The sequence below is a fragment of the Trichechus manatus genome, unplaced genomic scaffold (genome assembly GCF_000243295.1).
Source record: "Trichechus manatus latirostris isolate Lorelei unplaced genomic scaffold, TriManLat1.0 scaffold00054, whole genome shotgun sequence".
NCBI lineage: Eukaryota > Metazoa > Chordata > Mammalia > Sirenia > Trichechidae > Trichechus > Trichechus manatus.
In genome coordinates this window covers 14,519,132-14,540,609 of record NW_004443990.1, presented here as the reverse complement: position 1 = coordinate 14,540,609, position 21,478 = coordinate 14,519,132, and the positions used below count along the sequence as shown (strand labels likewise).

At 38.7% G+C, this 21,478-nt stretch overlaps 1 protein-coding gene across 1 annotated transcript in view; it reads right to left on the bottom strand.

The window, feature by feature from the left end:
- Positions 1 to 21,478, bottom strand: part of CBX1 (chromobox 1) — a 30,017-nt gene that overhangs the window by 5,444 nt on the left and 3,095 nt on the right.

Here is a 21,478-nt window from a genome sequence, read left to right as displayed (position 1 = left end):
TGATACATTTAGCTAGGAAAGTGAGTTCATAAAACAGTCCCAACTAATCTCACAGCAAAACTTCTTTACTCTTGCATATCCATTTAAAACTTTCATACTCATTCTAATTAAAGAAATCTCCCAATACTCCTGTCACCATAAAGCACGGTGCCTAAAATGCTACATTAAATTCACCTTAAACATAATGTACATACATTAAACTTACATATATACAATCCTCTGACCCATATCTTCTTATTCTCTGTATGTTTTCCATTTTATCACTAGCCTTGAATTTTTACTGGGGGAAATAGCTTGTCCTATTTATTAAACATTTCGTTTAATTTTCCTTTTAGTATATACAAATATAATTCATTCTTCTGCACTGTTCAAACATCCTCTTTCGAGTCCCCTTAAGGTTCTTCATGCAGTCTTTTTTGAATGCCACCATGTGTTTACAATTCACAAGTTTCTCGTTAACTTCCTATTCTACTCTCATTATTCATAATTTATTTCTAAGACTGAAAAAGCCTCATAAAAATGACAGAATAGCCATGAAATTCTCTAAACTGGAGGACTGCAATAATTTGGAAAATTCACCATCGGACTGGATGACTTCTAACAGTTTTCCGAGCACTAAAATTCTAGTCCTCTGAACTTTTGCCTTTCATCCAACTCTTTGATTACCTGTTTGTTTCAGTAGATGGCACCATAAGATAGCAATAAAACAAAACTGGTTGACAAAACTGGCCAAAATCTACAAATTGATGGTTAACACTTGCCCAGAATGAGATATAAAGACTCAGGAGGATGGCAGATGATCCAAGACAAGAGTACTACACCGTTTAAGACAATGCCTATTTGGGGTTAAACTGGTTATTTCTAGCATCATTGGGAAGAGAAGTCTTATTTAGCATAAGCAGAAACTCTTCTAAAAACTTTAAAACTGGCATGTATAGATAGAATGCATTTTAGAAAGAGTCCATCTATAGACTATATGAAAATCAATGTATACCTTTCAAAAACATCAGGATAATCATTATGAATCAGTTATATTATTTATTGATACTAAAGTTTATAACTCTCAGGATATTCCCATGTCTGCATATATGAGCAATGGTGACCTGACGGAAACATCTGGCTACTAGAAAATTCTAGACATTGTGCTGAATACTAGAGATTTAAGAGCAAAAGATATGGTCCCTGCCTACATAAAGCTTCTAGGAACAAATTCAGACACCTCTTCCACTAAAGGTATTCTCAACTCTTGCAGAGTGGCACAATAGAATGTTTCCTGAGGTGTTTTTAGTGTAGCCCACGGCAACACCCAAGGCCACTGCCCACACAGTTTAGATCTGCCAGAATACAGAGCTGTGCTAAAATCAGATGCAGATATCTTTTCAATACTCTTCTTCCTTATTCATATACTGAAGACTGCTTTCCTTCCTTCCCCTTGTCTCCTCTATCTTTCAGAGACTGAACTTTTCCTTCTGTTACTGCACAGATAATCAACGGACTGAATGTAATCTTTGGTTAATTCTTGGCTAGCTTCCTTGTGCCTGTGATTTAGGGGCTGTACCTTCTTCCTGGTGGGAGATGCCTTCAGGTTTTCAGGAATTCTGGTAGCCATATGACAAGTGTTAATTTTATGAGCGAAGAAAAACCTAATTGTCCCTCTGGATAAATGCGGTAGTGTTTCTTCCAAGAACAAGTGCTACTCCTTGCCTGCTTTCTCTATTAGCTGAAGAGGCAGCAAGATTCACTATCAGTCTTTGGCTATAGTGCAGAGAAAAAATAAATTAAATCGACAATCACTTTTTGGTTACAAGGGCTACCACAATTCCCTCCATTAATTTGGACTTGTAACTTGGAAGATATTCCCTTTCTCAAAAGATGGAAGGGAAACAATGAATTACCGACCATCCAAAAACAGTAACTATCACGTGATAACCATTCTTTCCAGTAATTAAAGTTAAGGAAGTAAAGAAAAAACATTATATCACTACAGCTTCAGAATTCAGAGCTACTTAAGGCTCTGTGTTATCTACATTAGTAACTATTTGTCTCACTCCCTTCTCCCACCCCCCAAAAAAAGCATTGAATACAGCCTATCTTATCCTGTTACTATGAATCAAAAAGGGTCAGAACAGCTTCTGGCTTATCTCCAGCTACTGCAGGAATCTCTTCCCTTTCTTAGCATAGACCCAAAGAGGAAGAGTCAGACTAGAATAAAACTATAATCCTTTTGGTTAAGAAAGCCCACCAAATGGGGAATTCTAAAGTAAGGCCTCTTAACTTTCATCTTTACTCACTTAACTCATTGTCCTATAAGCAACTCAAATTTAAGAAGTGAAAAATGTAGAAAACAGATCCCCTACCTCTGAGCTTCAACTGTTTCATCCCACTATCAGCCCAGAGTGGATTCTTTATACCTGAGAATCTCAGCCAGGTCTCCCAATGTAAGCTGCTTCTTTTGTTTACAGCTAGCTCTCTAGGGTCCCAAGTGGGCTACATTTCAAGATCAGTAGAGGACCGGATTACAAATGCAACCCACTCTTCCTATAGAATCTAGTACCTTCAGAGGAGCCATGGGCCTCCTTTAAACATTATGAAGCGCCAATTAGTTGGTTTCCAACTGGATTATTTCAAAAGAAATCCCCTCTCCCTGAATATGGCAGTTTCCACACACCAGTAGGGGCACACAGAGGGACAACTCTCTACTGGAATTGCTAGGCAGGGGAATTTCAAGGTAACTCAGGTCAGTATAGCGGCACGATGGAAAAAATGCCTGTAGCCAACGCTATTTGCCACTTCCCCTAGCATGCTGGCAACCAAATCATTTATGGCATCAAAAGTGCCATAATTGTTGAAAAAGTGTCAAAATGTATGATAGAACATCACAAGAGGTGTACATGAGGGCCAACAGTTCTAGATTAAGTCAGAAACCTTAATCCTTGATGATCCTTAATTTTGATAAAATACTCCCAAACTTTTTTATTTACTACTGCCACCTTTGGTGCTAGGCAATTTTACTAGATGTTTTTCCTTCTTGCAAATTATCTTTTAATATTGTTAGGAAGTTTTGTGCTGTTAGGTAATTATTCATCACTGTAGGATGACTGGTCAAGGATTTAACTATTTTGTTGGGGATCCCAAAAATGTCAGACATTCACAGCTCCCTTCTCTTAGGCCAACGTCTCTAGAGAGGAACCCACCGATTTCCTGCCTGAGGGAGGGGTTGCGGCAGAGGGGTTTAAACCTAGTTACCAATGTTCTTGAAGTTCAATATGGCCCGCCACTTTTGGATCTGCATGATGTCCCCAAGTCCAGAGTCCCTCTGGTTCAACCTTCAACTCAGCCTCTAATATTCCACTAGTGTAGGAAAGGCATAGTCTCTACTGTGTGGTACAGAGAAAGGGACCTGTGGTTCTAACTCCGTTTCCTTCTAACTCCGTTTCCTACACCTTTAACCAGTTCTCACTTTTTAAGCCCCACCTGCACCCCCACTGTCAGAGGTGCCTAGTGTGGATCTAATTCTTGAGTCTTTCTGAAATCCTGTGGTACAAAGCGGCTCACACCTTCTTGGCTCCTCCTAACCCCAATCTTGCTTAGTTTTCAACTTTTTCTGATCAGTTACTACTTCCCCACTTGTTTTTCTGGTATCTCTTCTCTGCTCGTCCCCTCGCCTATGTTTCTTGTCTTTCAAAAAATCTCTTTACCATTACTTTGTGGATTTTTGGGAGTGAAATCCATGCGTTCAACCATGGATGCTGAAGTATCTAATAACAGTCATAGTGAGTGCTTACTATGTGCCAGAACTATTCCAAGCATTTTGTTGTTGTGTGCCATCGAGTCAATTCCAACTTATAGTGACCCTATAGGACAAAGTAGAACTGCCCCATAGGGTTTTCTAGGCTGAAGTCTTTACAGGAGCAGATTGCCAGGGCTTTTCTCCCACAGAGCAGCTGGTGGGTTCAAACTGCAGACCTTTTGGTTAGCAGCCGATCGTTTAACCATTCTGCCACCAGAGCTACAAACATTTTACTCGTTATTTACAATAACCCAAGAGTTACTTGTCAGAGGTAGTAACCGAGGAGGCCAAATACAAACCTAAGAGTCTGGCTCTATAGCATACACTCTTAATCACCATGGAATCCTTACTTGTCTTACCTGGGCAAGTCTTCCTAAGGCTTATCACAATATTGCAGACAAAACACCTAGAGTTAATTAAACTGCTATACTTCTTAACTAAATATTTACTGAGACTGCCACATTTTAAGATGCCTAGGAAAAGATTACTTACCTTTGTACTGTGCTCTACAGCTTACAAGTGCTACCACATATTACCTCATTTGATCCTCAAAATCATCCTGTGAGACAAGCAGTTCAGATGTTATCTCCACACCTCTTAGATAACAGAACATATCAGATGAAATAAATCACCTGAGTTCACAGCTAAAAAAGAGCACAGCACCTCAGTAAGGACATCTCCTAGCAAAGCTAGGTTAACAGCCCTGATGCATAACACTGACCTAGGAGCTAGCTGCACACTTACAGGGAGACCTCCTTCCAGTCTGTAACAATGGAAGTTCAGAGGGGTCGGGTCTCTTGAGATTGATTCTCTCTACAATTTGTCATCAGTAAATAAAGTGACTGATAACGATTTTCTTTGGGAAAAGAGCTTGGAAGTTATGGCTCTGTTAAAAAACTAAGGATTTTTAATTGGTTACCAGAATATGAAGGTGTCCACTGTTAATTAAATCAGCAGGTAGTACCAAAGGTTTGGTTTCTAATGCCCCAGCAGAACTTTTAAGTTTTTTTTTAAACACTGACAAGTGCTGGAAGATGCAGAATTTTTTAAATTAAACATCTAACAAGTAGGCTGAAGAGAGAACTGAGAAAATGCCAATTTTAAAAAACCAAAATTAGTTAATAATGTTCCAATGAATCCAAAAACCAAAACCCACTGCTGTCTAGTCGATTCCGACTCATAGAGACCCTACAGGACAGAGTAAAACTGCCCCAAGGAGTTTCCAAGGAGCGCCTGGTGGATTCGAACATGCCAAGCTTTTGGTTAGCAGCCGTAGGACTTAACCACTACGTCACCAGGGTTTCCCCCAATGAATGCAGGATGGTGTAAATCTGAAAAATCATGAACTCATAGCTCTTTTTGAAAGGTGGGAAAAAATAAAAAGCACTGTTGCGATTCCCCTCACCTACTCTCCACCCCTGCACTTAGGAGCTAGACAATGGGAAGGAGGAGCCCTGGTGGCTGCAAACCAAAAGGTCAGCAGTTCAAATCCACCAGCGGCTCCTTGGAAACCCTGTGGGGCAGTTCTACTCTGTCCTATAAGGTTGCTATGAGTTGGAACCAACTCCAAGACACCTAACAACAACAACCCTCCACCCCTGCACTTAAGAGCTACAAAATGGAAAGGTGGAACAATGTTGCTTGAAGGCAGAAGACAGTGAAGTGTTAAACACAAAATTAGGCATTTTGTTTTGTTTCTGAATAGTTTGTACTGTGAAAGGCATGAAAAGGACCTGAGAAGCCAGTGTGGGCACAGCTCCCGGTTGTCATCACCTACATGAAATTGATACTAATTTCTCGCCAGCCTGAAAGATCAAATTCCAGATGTGTGCTCAAGGTGTCATCTACAGACCTCTGAAACCAAATCACAGGGGCTTTTAGCTAAATGCTAGGGTGAAGCGTTTAGAATGTTGGTCTGGTGAGATGTTCATCTTTACTAAGAAAGAATTCACAGGAAAGCAGACCTGGATTTGAGAATTAGAATAATCTGTGGAGTTTATCAATACAGATGCCCAGACCTCACCCCAGATCCAGTGAATCAGAAAGTGGTATATACTTAAAAATATTCTTTTGTTTTTCTAATTGCAATATAATACATACATATTCACATTCAATTACAAAAATACATAATGTAGGAATTCAAAGCCCGCTGGCCTAAAACCTGTCAAAGCGTGTTTTTGTTTTAAACATAAACTAAGGAGCCATGGTGGCACAATGGTTAAGTGCTCGGCTGCTAACTGAAAGGTCTACAGTTCAACCCCGTCAGCTGCTCCACGGGAGAAAAGACCAGGCAATCTGCTCCCACAAAGATTACAGTCTAGAAAACCCTGTGGGGCAGTTCTACTCCGTCACATGGGGTCACTATGAGAAAATCAACTCAGTGGCACCTAACAACAACAACATACATAAACTACATACATACACATATGCGAAAATAGATATTACAGTTTTACATCTTGCCTTTTTTTACAATGCATTTTTCATATTGTTCCATAAAGACCTCCATTTTTAACAGCTGCATAGTATTCCACTGTGGGGACACAATACCAAACTTTATTTAACCATTCACTTACTGATGAAAATCTGGGCGGTTTCCAATTTTTTATTATTGCAAATAATGCTGTTTTGACCATAGCATCCGTGTCTTGAAAAGCTCCATAAGCAATTGTGAGGCACAACATTGGATAAAAACCACTGCTACAGCAGACAGACTGGCAGAAATTATATTCCTCAGGTAAAACTGAAGACATTACTGTAGACATAAATCAGTTCTCACAGTTAGCTAAAGGGCAGGCAAATATTTTAATTTCTCCATAAAATGGGTGAATTTGTATTTTATTCTCCAGACTTGCTAGAGTTAAAAGGCTATTTAAAACGATTCCACCTGGACCCCCCCCCCCATAAAATTTCTCTCCTTTGACCTCATTGGTATGCACAACCGTTTCTGCTACATGTTTTATTTTGCCTGTTTGCTCAGTTTTAGCTGGAACATTAAACAACCCCCTTTTTAAGTTTAAACGTTTGGGTGTTCTGTACATCCTGCTCTTATTATGACTTAATGGTATGTCGAAATATATGAAAGATGTTTTGTTGTGTATCTCTCTGCCTTTTAGCTGCTATAAAAACTCCCAGCTTTTCTCTGTCCAGCGAAGCATGTCTCACTGACGCTGCTGCTGTCTCATGAACCTTTTCTGAACCAAAATAAATTATATAATTAACTTTGTCAGAATTTTTTTTAAAACAAAATTTAGAATGCTGGGGCAATAAGAAAAGTAACAACTGATATGCTTGAAAACAAAAACTCTTATGTATTCAACATCATTCAATCTAGACCTTCTTTGCATTAGCAACAAAACTAGAAGAGCACTGCTGGAAGAATCCTTAGCTTAGTATTCCTTTCACTAGAAGAAAGCTAGTATGGGCACCAGAAGCATGATTACAGTTCCCTGTGGTAAGGTACCCAATAAAAGGCCTTCTTAACCAAATACCAAGATAATCAGTGAAACAAAACTGGCATGATTCCAAGCCCTAATGCACAGGTATCTTTACCTTCTCTTGTGCTCTTCCTTTTATCTGACCCAGGCAGGAAAACAAAGTAACAAAAACTCTCATAGTAAGTGGCAAAAGTAAACTATCTTCCAATATATAAGACAAGTAGTAAAGGAAGTAAATTCTGGATAGAAAACAATGGAAAGTTAAAAATGTATATATATATATACTTGTGAAAACAACTTTAAGATTTCTGAAGATCGATTTAAATACCAAAAATCATTTTGATGATCTCTATAGGTGGTGCAAACAGTTTGTGCTCTACTGCTGGCAGTTTGAACCAATCAAGCAGTACCATGGAAGAAATGCCTGGCTATTTCTGTCCATTAAGATTACGGCCAAGAAAATTCTATGGAACAGTTCTACTCTGTAACACGTGGAGACACCATGAGTCGGTATAGATGGCAACAGGTTTTATAGTACAGTTCTATGACAAACTTCAGAGACTGTAATTCAGGCTTAAATTTTATATATGTACAATTTTTCTTCCAGCCAATCACCCATTTAAATGAACAATGGTCTTTTTAAGAGCTCATAATCCTTTTACTAAGTAAAAAATATAGGAGTCATCCTTCATTCTTTCCCCTTCATTCTCCACATCCAACCTCTCACTAAATCCTGTTGATTTTCTCAAGTATCTTTCAAGTCATGCTTTTTTTCTAGCCTGACTGCTACTACCCTATTCTATGTCACCATCATTTTTTGCCTGTATTACTCCTAATCCAATTCATTCTCAAACAGTAATCACAGATTTCAAAATACACATCTCTTTATATCATTATCTTTGGGTATTTGCACTAAAGACCCCTGTTAGCTAACCTATTAACCACAATTACCTTGGCCTTTGCCCTAGTCTTCACTTAGCCAATTCCCTTAACTTGAATGTCACTTCCTTAGAATGCCTTCCCTGAAGCCTCAGACTAGCTTAACTCTTCCTATGAACATGCTCCTGCAGTATTAACTCATTTAACAATTATTTATTGGGTGCTTATTATGTGTGGGGAGCCCTGGTGGCTCAGTGCTTAAAAGCTCAGCTGCTAACCAAAAGGTCGGCAGTTTGAATCCATCAGCTGCTCCATGGAAATCCTATGGGGCAGGTCTACTCTGACCCATAGGGTCGCTACGAGTCAGAATTGATTTGATAGCAATAGGTTTGTTTTTTGGTTTGGGTAAGGTACTGGAGAAATGGGATGAACAAGACAGACAAAATCCCTGATCTCTTAGAGTTTATATTCTAGTGTGTAGACACGAGTGGGTATGCACGCATGCACATGCAGAGTAGGGCACAGACAATAAACAATATCAGTGACAAATGCACAAAGAAAATACCTTTAAAGTAAGTAACATTTAAACAGAGATCTGAATGACAAGGAGACAACTCGGTAAAAACTGGATAAGCACTGCAAGTGTAGGGAACAGATGGCTGAAAAGTCCTAAGATAAGAACAAGCTTGCTTTATCTGAGTAACAGAAATGTGGCCAGGTAGAAAGAGCTAGACTGCAGGAGTGGGAAGTTGTGGTTCAGAAGACAAGGACTAGATGATAATTACTGAGCATGTCACTCCCCACTTCATTCCTTTTTCCATTTTCTGTTTTCCTTTCCCCCTGTTTTGCCCCTGGCTTAGGTCTAAGACCTAGCCAATTAATGGCTATCAAAGTTTGTAACTGCAGTCCTACTAGCTTTTAATAATATTAAAAAAATCCACCACTTGTCTGTCAGTTGTTATACTGTGGTGGCTTACATGTTGCTATGATGCTGGAAGCTATGCCACTGTTATTTCAAACATCAGCAAGGTCACCCACGGTGGACAGGTTTCAGCGGAGCTTACAGACTAAGACAGACTAGGATGAAACTCCTGGCGAGCTACTTCCGATACTTAGCCAATGAGAACCCTGTGGATCAAAACAGAATATTGTCCAATGCAGTGCTGGAAGACAAGCACCCTAGGTTGGAAGGCACTTGAAATACACAGTGGCCTCAACAATGGACTTGAGCTTACCAATGATCGTAAAGATGGCACACAACCAGGCAACATTTTTGTTCTGGGTTGTACATGAGGTTGCCATGAGTCAGAGCAGACCTGACAGCAACAATTTTAAAAAAGTCAAATCAATAAGCATTTACAAACAGCACAGATGGAATACCAACTCATCTGGATTAGCACCGAAAGTCCCACATGCTGGGAACTCCCTCAGACCCAGCAAATGGGGACTTTTGTCACCTTAGTGGATATGTAGATACAGAAGTACAGGATTTGAGAAGTCCTTGAGGGTAAGTAATGAACAAGAGCATTTTAAATCTAACCAGAGGTGCTTGCTTGGCATGACCAAAATGGTCATTTTGTGACCAAAGGTCAATTTGTGAACCATTTTGTTGTTTTTCTTCTCTAAATAACTCCAGCTTAGGCATTTTGCCTATGTACATTATGAGAAGAAAGTTCACCTCTTTGTTATACTTAGCAGAATGTGCCCAAGGAAATCTATGATAAACATAGATAAACTCTTGTAATTAACATCTTGTAACTACCTTGTGACTTACGTATATGATTAATAAGAAAAAAGAACATCCTGTAAACTGTAACTAACCTTTAAAGCAGCTTGTCTAGTTTCACATAATTGTATTTAGGTGATCAGGCTCAGTGAAACCCTTGAAACTAATTCTTTCAGAAAACAGTAGAAGATTAATGAACATGTCCTGTTTCTAAGACTCCAGAGGTCTTACAATCATGTCTCACTGACCTTGTGACTGTCTTAGCAAGATTTCTATTTTTCTATTATGTTTGAGCACATACTGTTCTTGCTTATAAGAATTACGTATTCTGACGTTAATGTCAACCAATGAGAAAAAATCCACTATTAAGTTCCTGATATTTTATTATAAAAGCTTCTCCAAAATCTTCAACAAACTGCATCTGCAACCTTGTAGCTGTACTGCCCCAGTCTGAACTATCTATTCCCTCAATAAAACTCTTCATGTTTACAGAGTAACCCGTTTTCCTCTTTGACAATTCTTGGTGTCAGAACTGTGCGATTTGAAGGTGCATTATCTTCTGGGAGCCCTGGTGGCGTAGTGGTTAAGAGCTCGGCTGCTAACCAAAAAAGGATGGCAGTCTGAATCCACTAGTTGCTCCTTGGAAACCCTATGGGGCAGTTCTACTCTGTCCTATAGAGCTGCTATGAGTTGGATTTGACTCGACGGCGACACGTATTGTCTTCTACGGCCCTGAGAAGCTGAGGACCTGGGCTTCGGTCAACAAGCAGAACTACCTGGGTTCAACTTCTCCACACAATCTCAGAAGTTGTCTTAAGGTAAACAATCTCTCGAACTGGAGCTTCACTCCTTTTGTGGTGCAAGCTCTTCGAGTCTTATTGAGGGATCTGTTTTGTCTTCACAAAGATGAGTGAAATTAGTTTCACTTTGTACTTGCAAGTCTGTTTTCTGGTTTGTTTCTGCAGAAATCTATTCCTTCACCAGTGGCAATGGGAAGGATCTGTCTTGCACAAATACTGCCTGGTCCTTGCAAGGTTAACTGTCTTACAGGGATTTTAGTTTGTGCTCTGGGGAGTCTCAGGTTCCACAAGCCACAAACAAAACTGTGGACACGGGATGACCTCTTAAGAGCCATTAGCGCAGTCACTGACAGCTTTGGCCGAATAAAGACTCCCATGATAGCGTAAGGTGGGGCATGGGACGGGCCAGAGCACTAGGCTACCCCCCAGCCACAAACAAAATCTCACATGAGAAAGGCACACACTAAAAACAAAACACTGCACAAAGCCCCACAGTGGACCCCATCAGGATTTGCTGAGTCTGAGAATCCAAGGTTTAAAGAGCAAACTCGAATGTTCCTGGGAAAAAGGGAAATGCCAATTCTAAGGGCAACTGGGGCCCCCCTCCAGGATTCCCACCCACTACATGAACAAATACTTTGGTTCCTCAAGGTGTGCGTTTTTTGTCTGTTTGGTAGGACCATTACTAAAGACAGTCTGGAAAACTGGTAGCCACTTTAGGGTTCTTTTATCTAAACGTATTTTTCTGCACAGTAAATTAGAAAACAAGGGCTCCCAATTTAAACAACAGTAGGATGCTTATTTTGATTGGTATTTAGAGGTCTCCAAAAGACACCAAGATAGCAAAATTGCTTCCCAGCAGGATGTTGTTTCTAACTAAACAAAAGAAGGATCTGCAAAGTCGGGTTTCTATCCATTTACGCCTCCTGCTTTGCTACCATCTGCCCTTTTGCCAGCTGTTTCTTCCTTATATCCAACTTCACCCTCCCTATTCTTTTAACAGCACTTTGTCTGAACTCTCCTTCCCTGAAAAACCTACTGAAAACTCTCTACCTAAAATGCCTTTTTTTATTGTTGTACTTTAAGTTAAAGTTTACAATTTAAGTTAGTCTCTCGTACAAAAATCTATACATACGTTGTTTTGTGATCCTAGTTGCTCTCTCTATACTGTAACAGCACATTCTTCCTTTCCACCTCAGACTTCCCATGTCCATTCAACCAGCTCCTGACCCTCTCTGCCTTCTCATCTCACCTCTGGACAGGAGCTGCCCATTTAGTCTCATGTATCTACTTGAGCTAAGAAGCACACTCTTCACAAGTATCATTTTATGTCCCACAGTCCAGTCTAATCTTTGTCTGAAGAGCTGGCCTCGGGAATGGTTTTAGTTTTGGGCTAACAGAGAGCCCGGGGGCCATGTCTTCCAGGGTCCCTCCAGTCTCAATCAAACCATTAAGTCTGGTCTTTTTACTAGAATTTGAGTTCTACACCCCACTTTTCCCCTGCTCCATCAGGGACTCTCTGTTGTGTTCCCTGTCAGGGTGGTCATTGTGCTAGCTGGGCACCATCTATTCTTCTGGTCTCAGGCTGATGAAGTCTCTGGTTTATGTGGCCCCTTCTGTCTCTTGTTCTAATACTTTTCTTCTGTCCATGTTGTTCTTCATTCTCCTTTACTACAGGTGGACTGGGACCAATTGATGCATCTTAGCTGCTCGCTACCTTAAAATGCCTTTTAATATTAAACATTCAGAAGAAGTTAACAAGCCTCCCCAAGTTACTTTCTCTCCTTGGCCTAAATCAGAGCTCCACGTAATTGTAAAGGGATTTCTTAACTCTCATGAGGATCCTCGGGTATGCTTAAGAGACTAGGTCTGTAGCTAGCAGAATAAACTGGGTTCAAAAAAGACTGAAACTAGGTTTTGCATAGTTATTATGAAGGAATCCCAATCTTTTAAGATTTGACTCTGGGAAACTACGTTTCAACCTAATTCTGAATATCCTTGATAAATGAGGCTGGATTTTCCCCCACCAGGATGTTGGTTTGGGGTTCATGTTTAAAAACACTATAAGCTAAATATATTTCAAATAAATTAAAATTTCAGTGATCACTTTAGGAAAATTAGTTTCCCTTTGTGTTATCTTTTCTTTCCCCTGGGCAACTTTTGTTTAATGTTCAGGTTTTGTCAGAGGGTCTGATATTCCTCCATCTGATACTCTGGCAAGGTAATGAGTTTATCTAGGACCTGTTTCTCTGTTGAACTGGGTTGATCTCATCTGAAAATTGTTGTATACGTTTTAAGAAACTAAGTTCCCCATAAGTTTGTCTTATGTAATGTTGAAAACAAGCCTGAGTTTTGAGCTGACGTCACAGACCAGTGAATATATGTAGTTTTCCTGTCTCGTTTTGTGTTTTAGTTTCTATCTTGTCTCAGGAAATCATGCTACTTAGAAAATGCACTGAAAAAGGACAAATTATTCCAAATTACTTCTTTAAAGGATCCTATAAAGCATACAAAAGACGGATTATGAAAATATAATACTTTCCTACCTCAAGATAGTAATATTAGATTTCTTCAAAGAACTTACTGGAATTAGTTTAATGATATATAAGCACTTATATGAATAATCCTAATATTCCCAAGAATTAATAAAAAAAAAGTCATTCTGAAAAAAAGATTTCAGGTTTATGTCAACCTTGAAAGCAAAATCTTAAAAGTAAAACCTTTCTAAGTAACTTAAACTAGGTATTATATGAAATGTGTTTTATTTTTTAAAAACAAGTGATTTTTGTTAATTCCAGAATAAGAAAGAAGACTAAATTGCTTACCAAGAAAATAATAAAAAGGAAAAAAAATTAGTTATCTTTTGTCTTTCAAAATACCTAGGCCAACTTAAAACACATGTAAATGAATTGGCATGCACAATTCTTATCTTTAATCATGAGCCAAAAGCTACAGAGAGTGGGGCAGGATCAGTCCTCCTTGGCCCTCAGCCTCTGGGGCCATGTAGCTCCAGGGAAGCTTTTGAAGGTCCCCTCCCAACTAAGTGAAGACCTTTTAAGACAAAAGAAAAATGCTAACTTACTCTAGTTTTAAAAAATTAAGTAGCTCTCCATCATAAAAGAACTGTAAACAAGTTCTCTGTATTGCAGAGAAATTCTAAGAAGCCGAAATACAGAAATCATGAGACACACCTGAAATAAAATGGCAAATGTTTAAATGAAAATATAGACTTTCTAAACAAACTATTTCTTAAATAGTAATTATACTTTGTGGCATATAGGCTTACAACAATCTCCAAAATCTTTAGGTAACTTATCGCTATTGAGTTAATAGATATTCATTATAATTTAAGTTTATATATTTTTGCTTTCTATGTCATAAAGATAGGTATAGATGTATCTGCTAATGAGTATGTTCATTTTTGCCACTTAAAGGGTTGTATTATAAAAAATGTGCAACAATGACAATGTTTAAAAAATTTATTAAAAGAATTTATTTGACACGTTCGAAGTTTTTATCTGTTATAGTTAAAATACGATAGGTTAATTTATGAGATTTTTAAGAACTTTAATGTCAAATAAAACATAAAGCAAAGAATTAGGTTTCCTGCTGTTAAAATAACAAAATTTTATTTAATTATTAGGTTAAAGAGTTAATTTTATTCTTTGTGCAATCAAAGGCAAGGGTTCAGTGTCTCATTAAAATAAATCCCTGAGTCGAAAACCAAGCCGCATTTACCTTTAAGATCTCTGGTTAAATAACTTCAGTACTGTTTCTCAGTGACCTATAATAAGCTCCTGACAACTCTGAAACTTTGTGGAAAGCCACAAAAGATTTGTTCCGTTATATAGACAAAGAAGTACTAAAAGGAAAAGGTTTATTTACCGTGTTATGAGTTACAAGAACATGTTGTCAAATCAAGAGAAATTTCAAATTTTCTTTTGAGTTAAAATTTATGTCAGTAATGCTTGCCTGATAGACAACAAGTGTACAATATTATGTCATAATTTTATTATTTCAATTGCCAACTTAGTTACAACTTTGCTTCCTTTGACTCTAGCATCATGAAAGCCAACATTTTAACTGGGGTATTCACATCATTTACCCATGGAGTTTTTATCATTATTCAGATGTGTAGAGACTTGATAATCTTGATATATTTTTAGTATATCCTATTTAGTATTATGTCTCAAGTTTATGTGTTATATATCTGAAACTCTGAAAATAAGGTTAATCACCGAAAACGTTTGATTAAAATATTTAAGCAAAAATGGACTAAATCAAGATTTCTAGAATTCATGTAAAAGCAGACAGGGTTTTCAGATTGCTGCTGATCTAGAATTACATGGAACCAAAATTAACTGGTAAACTAAAAGAATTACTATAGGGTTTATATGAGAATGTTGCAGATGCTTAATATTATATTTTCTAGAGTAATAACTAGAAAGCCCGTGGTCCTCCTTATGTCACTTATGTTGATTCTAACATTATTCAACCTGAATTGTTAAAATATCGTCAATCTTTAATACTCTAAAGAGTATTTTTCACAGATCAAAGAAGTCTTTAATGACCAAAGGTTAGAATCTCAAAATCTACCCAACATTCTTCCAGGAGACTACGCATACGACAGAAGACAATAACTAAAAGGCTCCTTACAACCTGAGTGGGAGGGACCCTATTTAGTCCTTCTCATCAACTCCTGTACAACAAAACTGGAGGGAGTCAACTCATGGATTCATCTATCACAGCTGAAGAACGCTAAAGCCCCTGCTCAGATTGCCCAGACCACTAGAGACTGAAACTCAAATTTAAACGTTTACCGGGCCAGGAGTAAACGACTTCAGAAATAGAAAGCTGACCCCAAGACCATGGAACAAAATCTTGCAAGTCATTAAAATTTTAATATAACTAATTGACACAATTACTACTGACTAAATGTGTCTTTTCATGCAAGTAACTGAAGGGACATACTTTATCATAACTGTTGTTTTCATGTTATTTGCTTTATTGTACCATTTTTAGATAGTTTTTCTCCATTATGAAGCTCTCAAGTTTTCTTACTATTTTCTATAATCCCTGCTAGCAGCTGAAAAGACAACGCCCTTATCAAACAATAGCAACTTTAAATAACCTAATTGTTGAATATGCCATTTCACTCACCAATCCATCCTAGATCATTCTGATCCCCTCGTAGCTCCGTGATAAACTACAGAAACATACCCACCTGCACTATAAATTCTAAGAAACCATTTAAGAGGGCCATTCGTGTCAAGCTATGGCACCCTCCTGAATTATCAACTCACCCCTTAGTTCCCTGTTTCAATTTTACTTGTGTCTGGGTAGACCCCCACCAGATGCTCTTGCCCAGAATAATGTGCCGCATGTTAACGATGCTCAGTATTATGCCTCACTAATAAGTAGTTGTTTTGCAAATAGTCAAAACTTCCCCATTTGTGTCCAACTCCAGGATCATTTAGAGTTTAATAGATTATCCATTTGTAACAATTCAATCACTAAAGACTAGCTTGAAGCGGCCAATCAGACCGTTCCCTTTCCTAACAAACAAGCTGGAACTGGTATGATGTGTGCCCCCGTACAGGTATGTTTTTCTATGTGGGGGATCCACTTATTTAAGAGAAAGGTCCAATGCTGAACCTTATATGTTTCAGCTCTGCCACGTCTAGACAGATGGAGTATGTGGGATCAGTGCACCCTAAGAACTCTTAGAATTCCATTTAATATACACTGATATGATGACAGTTTACGCTAGACCAGTAATTTGAAATTAGTATCTGTCCAAAAGAAAGAACTCACTCTCCCAGAAAACCCCATTGCAGACAGGCCCAGATAGGGCTAATCATTTCTGTTGGCATTTGTTCCCACTTACAGTATTTTACAATTAGAAAAATCTAAATCTATTCACAACTTATCTACTACTATGGCCCACATTACTGATGATATGCAAGTAGAATGGCTGCCAAACAGAAATCTTTAGAATCTCTTGCTAAGGTTGTTCTTGACAATCCAATAGCCTTAGATTTCTTACTAACACAGCAAGGTAGAGTCTGTGCAATTGCCAACACCTCATGTTGCTCCTAGATCAACACCAGAGGGGAAGTAGAACAAGATGTTACTAAGATTCGCTACAAAGCTGTTTAGTTACACACAAAACTACCCATGACTGTTTTGTCCTTTTTTGACCTCTTGAGCTGGCTACCCCATGGAGTCAGTTCTTGGCTACGCTCCACCCCTTACATAATCTTACTCTTTTTAATCTTTGTGACTATTATAGGAATTGTTAAATGTATAATGTACTGTATCACTAACCTTTGCAACTGCACAGCAAAATGTTTAGCTCTGCAAAGAGTTATGTATCCCGAAGAGATCCAAATTTCCAGAATCTCTGAATATGTGCCCTAGTGCCAGCCACTTTGTGTAATGCCAAGTTATTCCTCAAGATTTGGCCTGTAGCTCTAAACACACCTCATGAGAACATCATGAGAGGTGAAGAAAAGGATTAAAATGACATGTAGTGCCTGGCGACTATAAATTGTAGTGACTGGGGTCTTAAAAGCTCAATAAGCAGCCACCCTAAACCTCCAACTAAGGCCATGCAGAAGATAGCACTCACAGAGATCGAAGATTGTGATCAAGGAATTTCTATGAAAATTCTTGATCCAGAGGAGGGAATGAGCAAGAGCATTTTAAATCTAACCAGAAGTACTTGGCATGACCAATATGGTCGATGGCTAGCTCAATTCGCAATCCATTTTGTTGTTTTTCTTCTCCTCTAGATACATAACTCCTGCTTAGACATTTTGCCTGTGTACATTATGAGAAGGAAGTTCACTCTTTGTTATACTTAGTAGAATGTGCCCAAGGAAATCTATGATAAACATAGATAAACTCTTGTAATTAACATCTTGTAACTACCTTGTGACTTACGTATATGATTAATAAGAAAAAAGAACATCCTGTAAACTGTAACTAACCTTTAAAGCAGCTTGTCTAGTTTCACATAATTGTATTTAGGTGATCAGGCTCACTGAAACCCTTGAAACTAATTATTTCAGAAACAATCAAAGATTGATGAACATGTTCTGTCTCTTAAGACTCCAGAGGTCTTACAATCATGTCTCACTGACTCTGTGATTGTCTTAGCAAGGTTTCTGTTATTCTATTCTTTATAAAGTTTGAGCACATACTGTTCACTTATAAGAAGTGGTTGACACATTTATGTCAACCAATCAGAAAAAAATCCACGGTAAGTTCCTGATATTTTATTATAAAAGCTTCCTCGAAACCTTCATCAAATTGGAAGTGCTTCTGCAGCCTTGTATTCACACTACCACACTTTAAACTGCATTATTCTCTCAATAAAACTCTTTATGCTTACAGAGTAGCCTGTTTTACTCTTTGATAGTAATAACATAATAACTTTGTATTTATTGAAACGTAAACAATGCATATAAAAGCATTTAATTCAATTCTCACAACAACCCTATCATTAAAAGCCCATTTCATAGATGAGAAAATTAAGGCTTAAAGCAATGAAAATTTCCCAAGGTCCCTCAACAGTAACGTACAGAGCTGGGACTGAAAGGCAAAAACAATTAAAAAGGTAAACAATACAAGTTCAAGTCAACAACAGGAGAAATGACAAGAGGATGTAATAATTAGCAAAAGTGTAAGCAGCAGTCACAAAGCACTACAGGGCAAGAAAGAACTGGCTAGGGTGATTAGGGAAGGTTTTCAAAAATTGGGATTGAAGCCAAGCTCCACTCTTATTTGAAAGGCGGATATGAAGAGGGCAATTTGGCCTGAGGAACTATTGTGAACAAAAGCAATGAGGTTTAAACCAGTTTAAGCTAGAGTAGGCTGAATAGAAATGTGGTGGGTAACCACTAAAAATTCTACAATGCCCCACCCCCCTTACAACAAAGGTTAAACTATTCAAGGTAGCATATAATGCCCTGAGGTTCCAGTTTATCATTCCAGATAAATACAGTCCTACTTCCCTCACAATAACTTACACTCCAGTCAAAACAGAAAGTGTGACTACAGGGGATAACCTGAACACATCCTGAAGTTTCCTCCATTCGTGGCTTTGTTCATCTACTAAGTGTGCTCTTGTACAGGACCAGCAGTCAAAATCCTACTCATCCGTCAACACCTGGCTTAAATACTATTTCCTCCTTGAAACACATTCAACCTGGCTAAATATTATCTTTTTTCCCTGGGGCTCCCAAAGTACTTTGTTTCTCCTTTTCACTCGGACACTCAATTAAAAGTAGGTTTGGCAGAAGAACTAGATGGTGCCTGGCTACCACCAATGACCACCCTGACAGGGAACACAACAGCGTCCCTGACGGAGCAGGAGAAAAGTAGGGTGCAGAACTCAAATTCTGGTAAAAAGACCAGACTTAAAGGCTTGACTGAGACTGGAGGGACCCCAGAAGACATGGCCCCCGGATTCTCTGTTAGCCTAAAACTAAAACCATTCCTGAGGCCAACTCATCAGACAAAGATTAGTCTGGACTATGGGACATAAAATGATACTCACGAAAAGTGTGCCTCTTAGCTCAAGTAGATACATGAGACTAAATGGGCAGCTCCTGTCCAGAGGCGAGATGAGAAGGAAGAGAGGGTCAGGAGCTGGTTGAATGGACACGGGAAATCGGGGTGGAAAGGAGGAGAGCAACTAGGGTCACATAACAATGTATATATAAATTTTTGTATGAGAGACTAACTTGAATTGTAAACTTTCACTTAAAGCACAACAATTAAAAAAAAAGTAGGTTTGGGCCCCTATGCAAGGTGTTGAGCTTTATCTGGGCAATAAGGATAGATGTCTCAGACTCAGATAATTAGGGAATAGAGGTCAAAAGCTGTCAGCTTTTTAGGGAATGATCAACAAGATGAATCTGATCAATAAGCCCTGAACAGAATGGAAGGATGAAATCTTTGCTGCAAGCATACCGGTCATCAAAAGGTGGGTGAAGGCATGTGTAGTAGATTCAGTTTGGAGTTCTCCTGACTCATGTTTCTAAACTGCCTTTAGTCTGTTTGTCAGCTGTGGCTGTTTGTGAAGCAAATGCTTTCCAGATGGAAAACTTGACCGAGCAGAAAACAAGAACTTGTGCCACATACATAGTGAGGAGTTGTTTCATTCTTAAAGGCACCCCTGCCCTTGAATTCTAGAGGTGTGTGAATAAAATCTGAATTTCTGTGTCCAGAATTTAGATATCCCCCCTTTGAGTGTGCTTAAGTGGATGAAACTATGGATACTGCTTTCGGTTGAGAGGCCACAGTAATCAGGCAAATGTTAGGATACAGTGATGGCTGAAGCAAATCTTTCAAGGGTTTTGCTCAGGATAAAATAAAAATGACTAGAAAGCTAGACCAGAATTATGACTAAATTGGGATTTAAGGCAGAGACCAAAGGATTCACAGATAACAAAACAAAACCAGATTACTGACACATCAACCTCCCAAATACAAGTAACATAGTTCTCTTAGGCCTTCAACGCATTAGCTATTATTAAAGAGACAGGCACAATTTTACAGACAAACTGAGTTGCCTGGTACGGGTCAGCAAATCATAAAAGCTAAAGGCATAAAAGATTTAACACAAATTAATCGATTAAAAAACTGACAAACCCTAAATTGCGTCTATACTTGAATAAATTTTCCAATTAACCTTGGGAAAGCTATTCAATTTTTCAGTAGATGTCGCTATTGGGAAAATATTATTATTATTCAACTCTATTCAACGGGCACTACAGATTTTCCAGGGTGCTTTTAAAACAAAATATTCAAGCTATACAGCTTGCTGTTCAAACTCGGAACCTGGGGTCTTTCATAGTCCTTCTCTTGTTGTTGTTAGTTGCAGTTGAGTCTATTCTGACTCATAGTGACCATGTGTGGAGTAGAACTGTGCTCCATATGGTTTTCAAGACCTTTTGGAAGCAGATTGCCAGTACTTTCTTCCGAGGTTCTTCTGGGTGGTTTCAAACAGCCAACCTTTCAGCTAGTAGTTGAGCACTTAACCATATGTACCACCCAGGGACTCTAGTCCTTCCCAAGGTATTTTAAATAGTCAAATGCATAGTATGCATACTGTCATGGACTGAATTGTGTCCTCCAAAAATGTGTCAACTTGGCTAGGCTATGATTCCCAACATTGTATAATTGTTCTCCATTTCTGTGATCTGATGTAATTGTCCCCCATTTTGTGGTAACGTGTAATTATCCTCCAATTTATGTGTTGTAAATCCTAAACAGAATTAGCATAGGGTACATCTTGAGTAACACCCTTACTAAAGGGTGTGACTCAAGTCACCACCTTACTCAAGATACACCCTTACTTGAGTCACATCTTTTACCTTACAAAGGAGCAGACAAGGGAGCGACCTCACTACCACCAAGAAAGAACCAGAAGTGGAGCACATCCTTTGGACCCAGGGTCCCTGAGCTGAGAACCCCCTATACCCAGGAGAAGATTGATGCCGAGACACACAGAGATCTCCAAGGACCGCCCGGCCCACAGGTGTTGAAAGGAGACAAGGACCTTCCCTAGAGCCGACAGACAGAGAAAGCCTTCCCCTAAAGCTGGCACCCTGAACTCAAACTTCTAGCCTCCTAAACTGTGAGAGAATAAACTTCTATTTGTTAAAGCCATTCACTTGTGGTATTTCTGTTATAGCAGGACTAGATAACTAAGACATATACCTTTTCTGTATTTAAAACCAGGGCATGTACATTAAAAAATGAGGGTATGGCAAGCATGCCAACGATAATAGTTTAACTCTGCCAAATGTCTTAGATCTAATACAGGCAAAGGGACTAT